This window comes from Amblyomma mixtum, chromosome 1 (genome assembly GCF_055824585.1).
Source record: "Amblyomma mixtum isolate Tamu chromosome 1, ASM5582458v1, whole genome shotgun sequence".
In the NCBI taxonomy this organism is placed as follows: domain Eukaryota; kingdom Metazoa; phylum Arthropoda; class Arachnida; order Ixodida; family Ixodidae; genus Amblyomma; species Amblyomma mixtum.
This window is the reverse complement of record NC_143012.1, coordinates 122,519,738-122,532,861: the sequence shown is the minus strand read 5'-3', so window position 1 is coordinate 122,532,861 and position 13,124 is coordinate 122,519,738.

Below are 13,124 nucleotides of genomic sequence, written 5' to 3'. Positions count from 1 at the left end.
GACACCGCTGCAGCGCACTCAACCTCCGCTGGGAGGAGAGCGATTCGCCGCAAAGAAATAGGCCTCCAAGTTCACAAAGGAGACGTTTATTCACGTCGTCCTTCAGCAGTACACACACACTCAATAGTCACCCCGTCCCGGGGGCGCGCGAGGAGCAAGGCTCCGCTGCGCGCACGAAGCGACTCGAGCAATGCGCGACGCTAGCACGCCGCTGCAGGAGAATGTCCCCGCGGCAGTGCTGTGATCTCTCTCTCGTGTCGACCGTTGGGCCGGTTGCGAGAGAGAGTGGGCATTCAACGCAAGGTACGCCTGTCAGAGGTCGCTGGACCCCGCTGGACAGGCTCGAGCCGCTGCAGGTCAGAGGACACGTGCGGGCGAGCTCGAGTAAGCACTGGTCCGAACGGCAAAGGCCGGCACGGACAAACAGTAACGTACGCACCTTACGCTGTCTCGGAGGGATCTCTCTCTCTCTGGGCCCCGCTCGGACGGTCGCGCGGCGCGCGGCCGCCCAAAGCGGGGTCCCGAATTCCCGCCAAAAGGCGCCAATGGCAAAGGCCCTTGGGGAGCCGGGGCGGAGCTGTGGCTAAATGACAGTGATTAGTCACCCAGCCGCCTCTCCACCGCCTGAGGCGGGAGCAAGGGAAAGAGGAGAAACAACGCGGGCGGCCGGCACAGCCGCGCAAAGGCGACGGCGGAAAGCCAGATTCCCACAAACTCCAAAACTCCAAAGCTCTAAAACTCGAAAAGTCCAATAATCCGAAACTCTGAAAATCCGAAACTCAAAAACTCCAAAAGTGCAAAAATCCAAAACTCCAAAACTGAAAAACTCCAAATCTCAAAAATCCAAAAATCCAAATTTCAAAAATCCAAAACTTAAAAACTCCAAACTCCAAAAATCCGAAACTCCAAAAGTGCAAAAATCCAAAACTCCAAAACTCCAAAACTCCGAAACTTCGAAATTCCAAAACTCCAAAACTCAAAAATTCCGAAACTCCACAGCCCTGAATCTCCAAAACTCCGAATCTCCAAAACTCCGAAACTCCAAAACTCCGAAATTCCGAAAATCCAGAACTCCAAACCTCCAAAACTCCAAAGCTCTAAAACTCGAAAAGTCCAATAATCCGAAACTCCGAAAGTCCAAAACTCCAAAAATCCAAAACTCCAAAAATCCAGAACTGAAAATTCGAAACTCCAAAACTCCGAAACTGCAATACTCCAAAACTCCAAAACTCAAAAACTCCAAATCTCAAAAATCCAAAAATCCAAAACTCAAAAATCCAAAACTTAAAAACTCCAAACTCCAAAAATCCGAAACTCAAAAATTTCAAAACTACAAAACTCTAAAACTCTAAAACTCTAAAACTCCAAAACTCCAACACTCCGAAACTCCGACACTCCAAAACTCCAAAACTACAAAACTACAAAATTCCGAAACTCCAAGACCCCGAATCTCCAAAACGCCGGAACTCCAAATCTCTGAAACTCCAAAACTCCAAAAATCTGAAACTCCAAAACTCCAAAAATCTGAAACTCCAAAAGTGCAAAAATCCAAAACTCCAAAACTCCGAAACTCCAAAACTCCAAATATCCGAAACTCCAAAACTACAATATTCCGAAACTCCGAAACTCCAAAACTCCAAAAATCCGAAACTGAAAATCCGGAACTCCAAAACTCCAAAACTCCAAAGCTCTAAAACTCCAAAAGTCCAATAATCCGAAACTCCGAAGGTCCAAAACTACAATATTCCAAAACTCCTAAACGCCAATACTCCAAAATTCCGAAGCTCCTCAACCCCGAATCACCAAAACTCCGAAACTCCAAAACTCCGAAACTCCGAAAATCCAGAACTCCAAAACTCCAAAGCTCTAAAACTCGAAAAGTCCAATAATCCGAAACTCCGAAAATCCGAAACTCAAAAACTCCAAAAGTGCAAAAATCCAAAACTCCAAAACTCAAAAACTCCAAATCTCAAAAATCCAAAAATCCAAAACTCAAAAATCCAAAACTTAAAAACTCCAAACTCAAAAAATCCGAAACTCAGAAATTTCAAAACTACAAAACTCTAAAACTCTAAAACTCCAAAACTCCAACACTCCGAAACTCCGACACTGCAAAACTCCAAAACTACAAAACTACAAAATTCCGAAACTCCAAGACCCCGAATCTCCAAAACGCCGGAACTCCAAATCTCTGAAAGTCCGAAACTCCAAAAATCTGAAACTCCAAAAGTGCAAAAATCCAAAACTCCAAAACTCCAAATATCCAAAACTCCAAAACTACAAGATTCCGAAACTCCGAAACTCTAAAACTCCAAAATTCCGAAGCTCCACAACCCCGAATCTCCAAAACTCCGAAACTCCAAAACTCCGAAATTCCGAAAATCCAGAACTCCAAACCTCCAAAACTCCAAAGCTCTAAAACTCGAAAAGTCCAATAATCCGAAACTCCGAAAGTCCAAAACTCCAAAAATCCAAAACTCCAAAAATCCAGAACTGAAAATTCGAAACTCCAAAACTCCGAAACTGCAAAACTCCAAAATTCCGGAACTCCAAAACTCCGAAACTCCGATAATCCGGAAGTCTAAAACTCCAAAAATCCAAAACTCCAAACCTCCAAAACTCAAAAACTCCAAAACTCCAAAAATCCAAAACACCAAAACTCCAATGCTCCAAAAATCCAAAACTCCAAAAATCCGAAACTAAAATTCCAAAACTCCAAAACTCTAAAACTCTAAATCTCCAAAACTCCAACACCCCGAAACTCCAAAACTACAAAATTCTTTAACTCCAAGACCCCGAATCTCCAAAACGCCGAAACTCCAAATCTCCGAAACTCCAAAACTCCAAAAATCCGAAACTGAAAATCCGGAACTCCAAAACTCCAAAACTCCAAAAATCCGAAACTGAAAATCCGGAACTCCAAAACTCCAAAATTCCAAAGCTCTAAAACTCCAAAAGTCCAATAATCCGAAACTCCGAAGGTCCAAAACTACAATATTCCGAAACTCCGAAACTCCAAAACTCCAAAATTCCGAAGCTCCACAACCCCGAATCTCCAAAACTCCGAAACTCCGAAAATCCGGAAATCCAAAACTCCAAAATTCCGAAGCTCCTCAACCCCGAATCTCCAAAACTCCGAAACTCCAAAACTCCGAAACTCCGAAAATCCAGAACTCCAAAACTCCAAAGCTCTAAAACTCGAAAAGTCCAATAATCCGAACCTCCGAAAGTCCGAAACTCAAAAACTCCAAAAGTGCAAAAATCCGAAACTCCAAAACTCAAAAACTCCAAATCTCAAAAATCCAAAAATCCAAAACTCAAAAATCCAAAACTTAAAAACTCCAAACTCCAAAAATCCGAAACTCAAAAATTTCAATCTACAAAACTCTAAAAATCTAAAACTCCAAAACTCCAACACTCCGAAACTCCGACACTCCAAAACTCCAAAACTCCAAAACTACAAAACTACAAAATTCCGAAACTCCAAGACCCCGAATCTCCAAAACGCCGGAACTCCAAATCTCTGAAACTCCAAAACTCCAAAAATCTGAAACTCCAAAAGTGCAAAAATCCAAAACTTTAAAACTCCAAAACTCCGAAACTCCGAAACTCCAAAACTCCAAAACTCAAAAATTCCGAAACTCCACAGCCCTGAATCTCCAAAACTCCGAATCTCCAAAACTCCGAAACTCCAAAACTCCGAAATTCCGAAAATCCAGAACTCCAAACCTCCAAAACTCCAAAGCTCTAAAACTCGAAAAGTCCAATAATCCGAAACTCCGAAAGTCCAAAACTCCAAAAATCCAGAACTGAAAATTCGAAACTCCAAAACTCCGAAACTGCAAAACTCCAAAATTCCGAAACTCCAAAACTCCGAAACTCCGATAATCCGGAAGTCTAAAACACCAAAAATCCAAAACTCCAAACCTCCAAAACTCAAAAACTCCAAAACTCCAAAAATCCAAAACACCAAAACTCCAATGCTCCAAAAATCCAAAACTCCAAAAATCCAAAACTCCGAAAATCGAAAAGTTAAAAACTCCAAAACTCCAAAAATCCGAAACTAAAATTTCAAAACTCCAAAACTCTAAAACTCTAAAACTCCAAAACTCCAACACCCCGAAACTCCAAAACTACAAAATTCTTAAACTCCAAGACCCCGAATCTCCAAAATGCCGAAACTCCAAATCTCCGAAACTCCAAAACTCCAAAAATCCGAAACTGAAAATCCGGAACTCCAAATCTCCGAAACTCCAAAACTCCAAAAATCCGAAACTGAAAATCTGGAACTCCAAAACTCCAAAACTCCAAAGCTCTAAAGCTCCAAAAGTCCAATAATCCGAAACTCCGAAGGTCCAAAACTACAATATTCCGAAACTCCGACACTCCAAAATTCCGAAGCTCCACAACCCCGAATCTCCAAAACTCCCAAAACTCCAAAACTCCGAAACTCCGAAACTCCGAAAATCCAGAACTCCAAAACTCCAAAATTCCGAAGCTCCTCAACCCCGAATCTCCAAAACTCCGAAACTCCAAAACTCCGAAACTCCGAAAATCCAGAACTCCAAAACTCCAAAGCTCTAAAACTCGAAAAGTCCAATAATCCGAAACTCCGAAAGTCCGAAACTCAAAAACTCCAAAAGTGCAAAAATCCAAAACTCCAAAACTCAAAAACTCCAAATCTCAAAAATCCAAAAATCCAAAACTCAAAAATCCAAAACTTAAAAACTCCAAACTCCAAAAATCCGAAACTCAAAAATTTCAAAACTACAAAACTAAAAACTCTAAAACTCCAAAACTCCCAAACTCCGAAACTCCGACACTCCAAAACTACAAAACTACAAAATTCCGAAACTCCAAGACCCCGAATCTCCGAAACGCCGGAACTCCAAATCTCTGAAACTCCAAAACTCCAAAAATCTGAAACTCCAAAAGTGCAAAAATCCAAAACTCTAAAACTCCAAAACTCCGAAACTCCAAAACTCCAAATATCCGAAACTCCAAAACTACAATATTCCGAAACTCCAAAACTCCAAAATTCCGAAGCTCCACTACCCCGAATCTCCAAAACTCCGAAACTCCAAAACTCCAAAATTCCGAAAATCCAGAACTCCAAACCTCCAAAACTCCAAAGCTCTAAAACTCGAAAAGTCCAATAATCCGAAACTCCGAAAGTCCAAAACTCCGAAAATCCAAAACTCCAAAAATCCAGAACTGAAAATTCGAAACTCCAAAACTCCGAAACTGCAAAACTCCAAAATTCCGAAACTCCAAAACTCCGAAACTCCGATAATCCGGAAGTCTAAAACTCCAAAAATCCAAAACTCCAAACCTCCAAAACTCAAAAACTCCAAAACTGCAAAAATCCAAAACACCAAAACTCCAATGCTCCAAAAATCCAAAACTCCAAAAATCCAAAACTCCGAAAAACGAAAAGTTAAAAACTCCAAAACTCCAAAAATCCGAAACTAAAATTTCAAAACTCCAAAACTCTAAAACACTAAAGCTCCAAAACTCCAACACCCCGAAACTCCAAAACTACAAAATTCTTAAACTCCAAGACCCCGAATCTCCAAAACGCCGAAACTCCAAATCTCCGAAACTCCAAAACTCCAAAAATCCGAAACTGAAAATCTGGAACTCCAAAACTGCAAAACTCCAAAGCTCTAAAACTCGAAAAGTCCAATAATCCGAAACTCCGAAAGTCCGAAACTCAAAAACTCCAAAAGTGCAAAAATCCGAAACTCCAAAACTCAAAAACTCCAAATCTCAAAAATCCAAAAATCCAAAACTCAAAAATCCAAAACTTAAAAACTCCAAACTCCAAAAATCCGAAACTCAAAAATTTCAATCTACAAAACTCTAAAAATCTAAAACTCCAAAACTCCAACACTCCAAAACTCCGACACTCCAAAACTCCAAAACTACAAAACTACAAAATTCCGAAACTCCAAGACCCCGAATCTCCAAAACGCCGGAACTCCAAATCTCTGAAACTCCAAAACTCCAAAAATCTGAAACTCCAAAAGTGCAAAAATCCAAAACTTTAAAACTCCAAAACTCCGAAACTCCAAAACTCCAAAACTCAAAAATTCCGAAACTCCACAGCCCTGAATCTCCAAAACTCCGAATCTCCAAAACTCCGAAACTCCAAAACTCCGAAATTCCGAAAATCCAGAACTCCAAACCTCCAAAACTCCAAAGCTCTAAAACTCGAAAAGTCCAATAATCCGAAACTCCGAAAGTCCAAAAGTCCAAAAATCCAGAACTGAAAATTCGAAACTCCAAAACTCCGAAACTGCAAAACTCCAAAATTCCGAAACTCCAAAACTCCGAAACTCCGATAATCCGGAAGTCTAAAACTCCAAAAATCCAAAACTCCAAACTCCAAAACTCAAAAACTCCAAAACTCCAAAAATCCAAAACACCAAAACTCCAATGCTCCAAAAATCCAAAACTCCAAAAATCCAAACCTCCGAAAATCGAAAAGTTAAAAACTCCAAAACTCCAAAAATCCGAAACTAAAATTTCAAAACTCCAAAACTCTAAAACTCTAAAACTCCAAAACTCCAAATCTCGGAAACTCCAAAACTCCAAAAATCCGAAACTGAAAATCCGGAACTCCAAATCTCCGAAACTCCAAAACTCCAAAAATCCGAAACTGAAAATCTGGAACTCCAAAACTCCAAAACTCCAAAGCTCTAAAACTCCAAAAGTCCAATAATCCGAAACTCCGAAGGTCCAAAACTACAATATTCCGAAACTCCGAAACTCCAAAATTCCGAAGCTCCACAACCCCGAATCTCCAAAACTCCGAAACTCCAAAACTCCGAAACTCCGAAAATCCAGAACTCCAAAACTCCAAAATTCCGAAGCTCCTCAACCCCGAATCTCCAAAACTCCGAAACTCCAAAACTCCGAAAATCCAGAACTCCAAAACTCCAAAGCTCTAAAACTCGAAAAGTCCAATAATCCGAAACTCCGAGAGTCCGAAACTCAAAAACTCCAAAAGTGCAAAAATCCAAAACTCCAAAACTCAAAAACTCCAAATCTCAAAAATCCAAAAATCCAAAACTCAAAAATCCAAAACTTAAAAACTCCAAACTCCAAAAATCCGAAACTCAAAAATTTCAAAACTACAAAACTAAAAACTCTAAAACTCCAAAACTCCCAAACTCCGAAACTCCGACACTCCAAAACTACAAAACTACAAAATTCCGAAACTCCAAGACCCCGAATCTCCAAAACGCCGAAACTCCAAATCTCCGAAACTCCAAAACTCCAAAAATCCGAAACTGAAAATCCGGAACTCAGAAATTTCAAAACTACAAAACTCTAAAACTCTAAAACTCCAAAACTCCAACACTCCGAAACTCCGACACTGCAAAACTCCAAAACTACAAAACTACAAAATTCCGAAACTCCAAGACCCCGAATCTCCAAAACGCCGGAACTCCAAATCTCTGAAAGTCCGAAACTCCAAAAATCTGAAACTCCAAAAGTGCAAAAATCCAAAACTCCAAAACTCCAAATATCCAAAACTCCAAAACTACAAGATTCCGAAACTCCGAAACTCTAAAACTCCAAAATTCCGAAGCTCCACAACCCCGAATCTCCAAAACTCCGAAACTCCAAAACTCCGAAATTCCGAAAATCCAGAACTCCAAACCTCCAAAACTCCAAAGCTCTAAAACTCGAAAAGTCCAATAATCCGAAACTCCGAAAGTCCAAAACTCCAAAAATCCAAAACTCCAAAAATCCAGAACTGAAAATTCGAAACTCCAAAACTCCGAAACTGCAAAACTCCAAAATTCCGGAACTCCAAAACTCCGAAACTCCGATAATCCGGAAGTCTAAAACTCCAAAAATCCAAAACTCCAAACCTCCAAAACTCAAAAACTCCAAAACTCCAAAAATCCAAAACACCAAAACTCCAATGCTCCAAAAATCCAAAACTCCAAAAATCCGAAACTAAAATTCCAAAACTCCAAAACTCTAAAACTCTAAATCTCCAAAACTCCAACACCCCGAAACTCCAAAACTACAAAATTCTTTAACTCCAAGACCCCGAATCTCCAAAACGCCGAAACTCCAAATCTCCGAAACTCCAAAACTCCAAAAATCCGAAACTGAAAATCCGGAACTCCAAAACTCCAAAACTCCAAAAATCCGAAACTGAAAATCCGGAACTCCAAAACTCCAAAATTCCAAAGCTCTAAAACTCCAAAAGTCCAATAATCCGAAACTCCGAAGGTCCAAAACTACAATATTCCGAAACTCCGAAACTCCAAAACTCCAAAATTCCGAAGCTCCACAACCCCGAATCTCCAAAACTCCGAAACTCCGAAAATCCGGAAATCCAAAACTCCAAAATTCCGAAGCTCCTCAACCCCGAATCTCCAAAACTCCGAAACTCCAAAACTCCGAAACTCCGAAAATCCAGAACTCCAAAACTCCAAAGCTCTAAAACTCGAAAAGTCCAATAATCCGAACCTCCGAAAGTCCGAAACTCAAAAACTCCAAAAGTGCAAAAATCCGAAACTCCAAAACTCAAAAACTCCAAATCTCAAAAATCCAAAAATCCAAAACTCAAAAATCCAAAACTTAAAAACTCCAAACTCCAAAAATCCGAAACTCAAAAATTTCAATCTACAAAACTCTAAAAATCTAAAACTCCAAAACTCCAACACTCCGAAACTCCGACACTCCAAAACTCCAAAACTCCAAAACTACAAAACTACAAAATTCCGAAACTCCAAGACCCCGAATCTCCAAAACGCCGGAACTCCAAATCTCTGAAACTCCAAAACTCCAAAAATCTGAAACTCCAAAAGTGCAAAAATCCAAAACTTTAAAACTCCAAAACTCCGAAACTCCGAAACTCCAAAACTCCAAAACTCAAAAATTCCGAAACTCCACAGCCCTGAATCTCCAAAACTCCGAATCTCCAAAACTCCGAAACTCCAAAACTCCGAAATTCCGAAAATCCAGAACTCCAAACCTCCAAAACTCCAAAGCTCTAAAACTCGAAAAGTCCAATAATCCGAAACTCCGAAAGTCCAAAACTCCAAAAATCCAGAACTGAAAATTCGAAACTCCAAAACTCCGAAACTGCAAAACTCCAAAATTCCGAAACTCCAAAACTCCGAAACTCCGATAATCCGGAAGTCTAAAACACCAAAAATCCAAAACTCCAAACCTCCAAAACTCAAAAACTCCAAAACTCCAAAAATCCAAAACACCAAAACTCCAATGCTCCAAAAATCCAAAACTCCAAAAATCCAAAACTCCGAAAATCGAAAAGTTAAAAACTCCAAAACTCCAAAAATCCGAAACTAAAATTTCAAAACTCCAAAACTCTAAAACTCTAAAACTCCAAAACTCCAACACCCCGAAACTCCAAAACTACAAAATTCTTAAACTCCAAGACCCCGAATCTCCAAAATGCCGAAACTCCAAATCTCCGAAACTCCAAAACTCCAAAAATCCGAAACTGAAAATCCGGAACTCCAAATCTCCGAAACTCCAAAACTCCAAAAATCCGAAACTGAAAATCTGGAACTCCAAAACTCCAAAACTCCAAAGCTCTAAAGCTCCAAAAGTCCAATAATCCGAAACTCCGAAGGTCCAAAACTACAATATTCCGAAACTCCGACACTCCAAAATTCCGAAGCTCCACAACCCCGAATCTCCAAAACTCCCAAAACTCCAAAACTCCGAAACTCCGAAACTCCGAAAATCCAGAACTCCAAAACTCCAAAATTCCGAAGCTCCTCAACCCCGAATCTCCAAAACTCCGAAACTCCAAAACTCCGAAACTCCGAAAATCCAGAACTCCAAAACTCCAAAGCTCTAAAACTCGAAAAGTCCAATAATCCGAAACTCCGAAAGTCCGAAACTCAAAAACTCCAAAAGTGCAAAAATCCAAAACTCCAAAACTCAAAAACTCCAAATCTCAAAAATCCAAAAATCCAAAACTCAAAAATCCAAAACTTAAAAACTCCAAACTCCAAAAATCCGAAACTCAAAAATTTCAAAACTACAAAACTAAAAACTCTAAAACTCCAAAACTCCCAAACTCCGAAACTCCGACACTCCAAAACTACAAAACTACAAAATTCCGAAACTCCAAGACCCCGAATCTCCGAAACGCCGGAACTCCAAATCTCTGAAACTCCAAAACTCCAAAAATCTGAAACTCCAAAAGTGCAAAAATCCAAAACTCTAAAACTCCAAAACTCCGAAACTCCAAAACTCCAAATATCCGAAACTCCAAAACTACAATATTCCGAAACTCCAAAACTCCAAAATTCCGAAGCTCCACTACCCCGAATCTCCAAAACTCCGAAACTCCAAAACTCCAAAATTCCGAAAATCCAGAACTCCAAACCTCCAAAACTCCAAAGCTCTAAAACTCGAAAAGTCCAATAATCCGAAACTCCGAAAGTCCAAAACTCCGAAAATCCAAAACTCCAAAAATCCAGAACTGAAAATTCGAAACTCCAAAACTCCGAAACTGCAAAACTCCAAAATTCCGAAACTCCAAAACTCCGAAACTCCGATAATCCGGAAGTCTAAAACTCCAAAAATCCAAAACTCCAAACCTCCAAAACTCAAAAACTCCAAAACTGCAAAAATCCAAAACACCAAAACTCCAATGCTCCAAAAATCCAAAACTCCAAAAATCCAAAACTCCGAAAAACGAAAAGTTAAAAACTCCAAAACTCCAAAAATCCGAAACTAAAATTTCAAAACTCCAAAACTCTAAAACACTAAAGCTCCAAAACTCCAACACCCCGAAACTCCAAAACTACAAAATTCTTAAACTCCAAGACCCCGAATCTCCAAAACGCCGAAACTCCAAATCTCCGAAACTCCAAAACTCCAAAAATCCGAAACTGAAAATCTGGAACTCCAAAACTGCAAAACTCCAAAGCTCTAAAACTCGAAAAGTCCAATAATCCGAAACTCCGAAAGTCCGAAACTCAAAAACTCCAAAAGTGCAAAAATCCGAAACTCCAAAACTCAAAAACTCCAAATCTCAAAAATCCAAAAATCCAAAACTCAAAAATCCAAAACTTAAAAACTCCAAACTCCAAAAATCCGAAACTCAAAAATTTCAATCTACAAAACTCTAAAAATCTAAGACTCCAAAACTCCAACACTCCAAAACTCCGACACTCCAAAACTCCAAAACTACAAAACTACAAAATTCCGAAACTCCAAGACCCCGAATCTCCAAAACGCCGGAACTCCAAATCTCTGAAACTCCAAAACTCCAAAAATCTGAAACTCCAAAAGTGCAAAAATCCAAAACTTTAAAACTCCAAAACTCCGAAACTCCAAAACTCCAAAACTCAAAAATTCCGAAACTCCACAGCCCTGAATCTCCAAAACTCCGAATCTCCAAAACTCCGAAACTCCAAAACTCCGAAATTCCGAAAATCCAGAACTCCAAACCTCCAAAACTCCAAAGCTCTAAAACTCGAAAAGTCCAATAATCCGAAACTCCGAAAGTCCAAAAGTCCAAAAATCCAGAACTGAAAATTCGAAACTCCAAAACTCCGAAACTGCAAAACTCCAAAATTCCGAAACTCCAAAACTCCGAAACTCCGATAATCCGGAAGTCTAAAACTCCAAAAATCCAAAACTCCAAACCTCCAAAACTCAAAAACTCCAAAACTCCAAAAATCCAAAACACCAAAACTCCAATGCTCCAAAAATCCAAAACTCCAAAAATCCAAACCTCCGAAAATCGAAAAGTTAAAAACTCCAAAACTCCAAAAATCCGAAACTAAAATTTCAAAACTCCAAAACTCTAAAACTCTAAAACTCCAAAACTCCAAATCTCGGAAACTCCAAAACTCCAAAAATCCGAAACTGAAAATCCGGAACTCCAAATCTCCGAAACTCCAAAACTCCAAAAATCCGAAACTGAAAATCTGGAACTCCAAAACTCCAAAACTCCAAAGCTCTAAAACTCCAAAAGTCCAATAATCCGAAACTCCGAAGGTCCAAAACTACAATATTCCGAAACTCCGAAACTCCAAAATTCCGAAGCTCCACAACCCCGAATCTCCAAAACTCCGAAACTCCAAAACTCCGAAACTCCGAAAATCCAGAACTCCAAAACTCCAAAATTCCGAAGCTCCTCAACCCCGAATCTCCAAAACTCCGAAACTCCAAAACTCCGAAAATCCAGAACTCCAAAACTCCAAAGCTCTAAAACTCGAAAAGTCCAATAATCCGAAACTCCGAGAGTCCGAAACTCAAAAACTCCAAAAGTGCAAAAATCCAAAACTCCAAAACTCAAAAACTCCAAATCTCAAAAATCCAAAAATCCAAAACTCAAAAATCCAAAACTTAAAAACTCCAAACTCCAAAAATCCGAAACTCAAAAATTTCAAAACTACAAAACTAAAAACTCTAAAACTCCAAAACTCCCAAACTCCGAAACTCCGACACTCCAAAACTACAAAACTACAAAATTCCGAAACTCCAAGACCCCGAATCTCCAAAACGCCGAAACTCCAAATCTCCGAAACTCCAAAACTCCAAAAATCCGAAACTGAAAATCCGGAACTCCAAAACTCCAAAACTCCAAAACTCAAAAATCCGAAACTTAAAAACTCCAAACTCCAAAAATCCGAAACTCAAAGATTTCAAAACTACAAAACTCTAAAACTCTAAAACTCTAAAACTCCAAAACTCCAACACTCCGAAACTCCGACACTCCAATACTCCAAAACTACAAAACTACAAAATTCCGAAACTCCAAGACCCCGAATCTCCAAAACGCCGCAACTCCAAATCTCTAAAAGTCCAAAACTCCAAAAATCCGAAACTGAAAATCTAGAACTCCAAATCTTCAAAGCTCTAAAACTCCAAAAGTCCAATAATCCGAAACTCCAAAGGTCCAAAACTGCAATATTCCGAAACTCCAAACTCCGAAACTCCAAAGGTCCAAAACTACAATATTCCGAAACTCAAAAATTTCAATCTACAAAACTCTAAAAATCTAAAACTCCAAAACTCCAAAACTCCAAAGCTCTAAAACTCCAAAAGTCCAATAATCCGAAACTCCAAAGGTCCAAAACTACAAAATTCCGAAACTCCAAGACCCC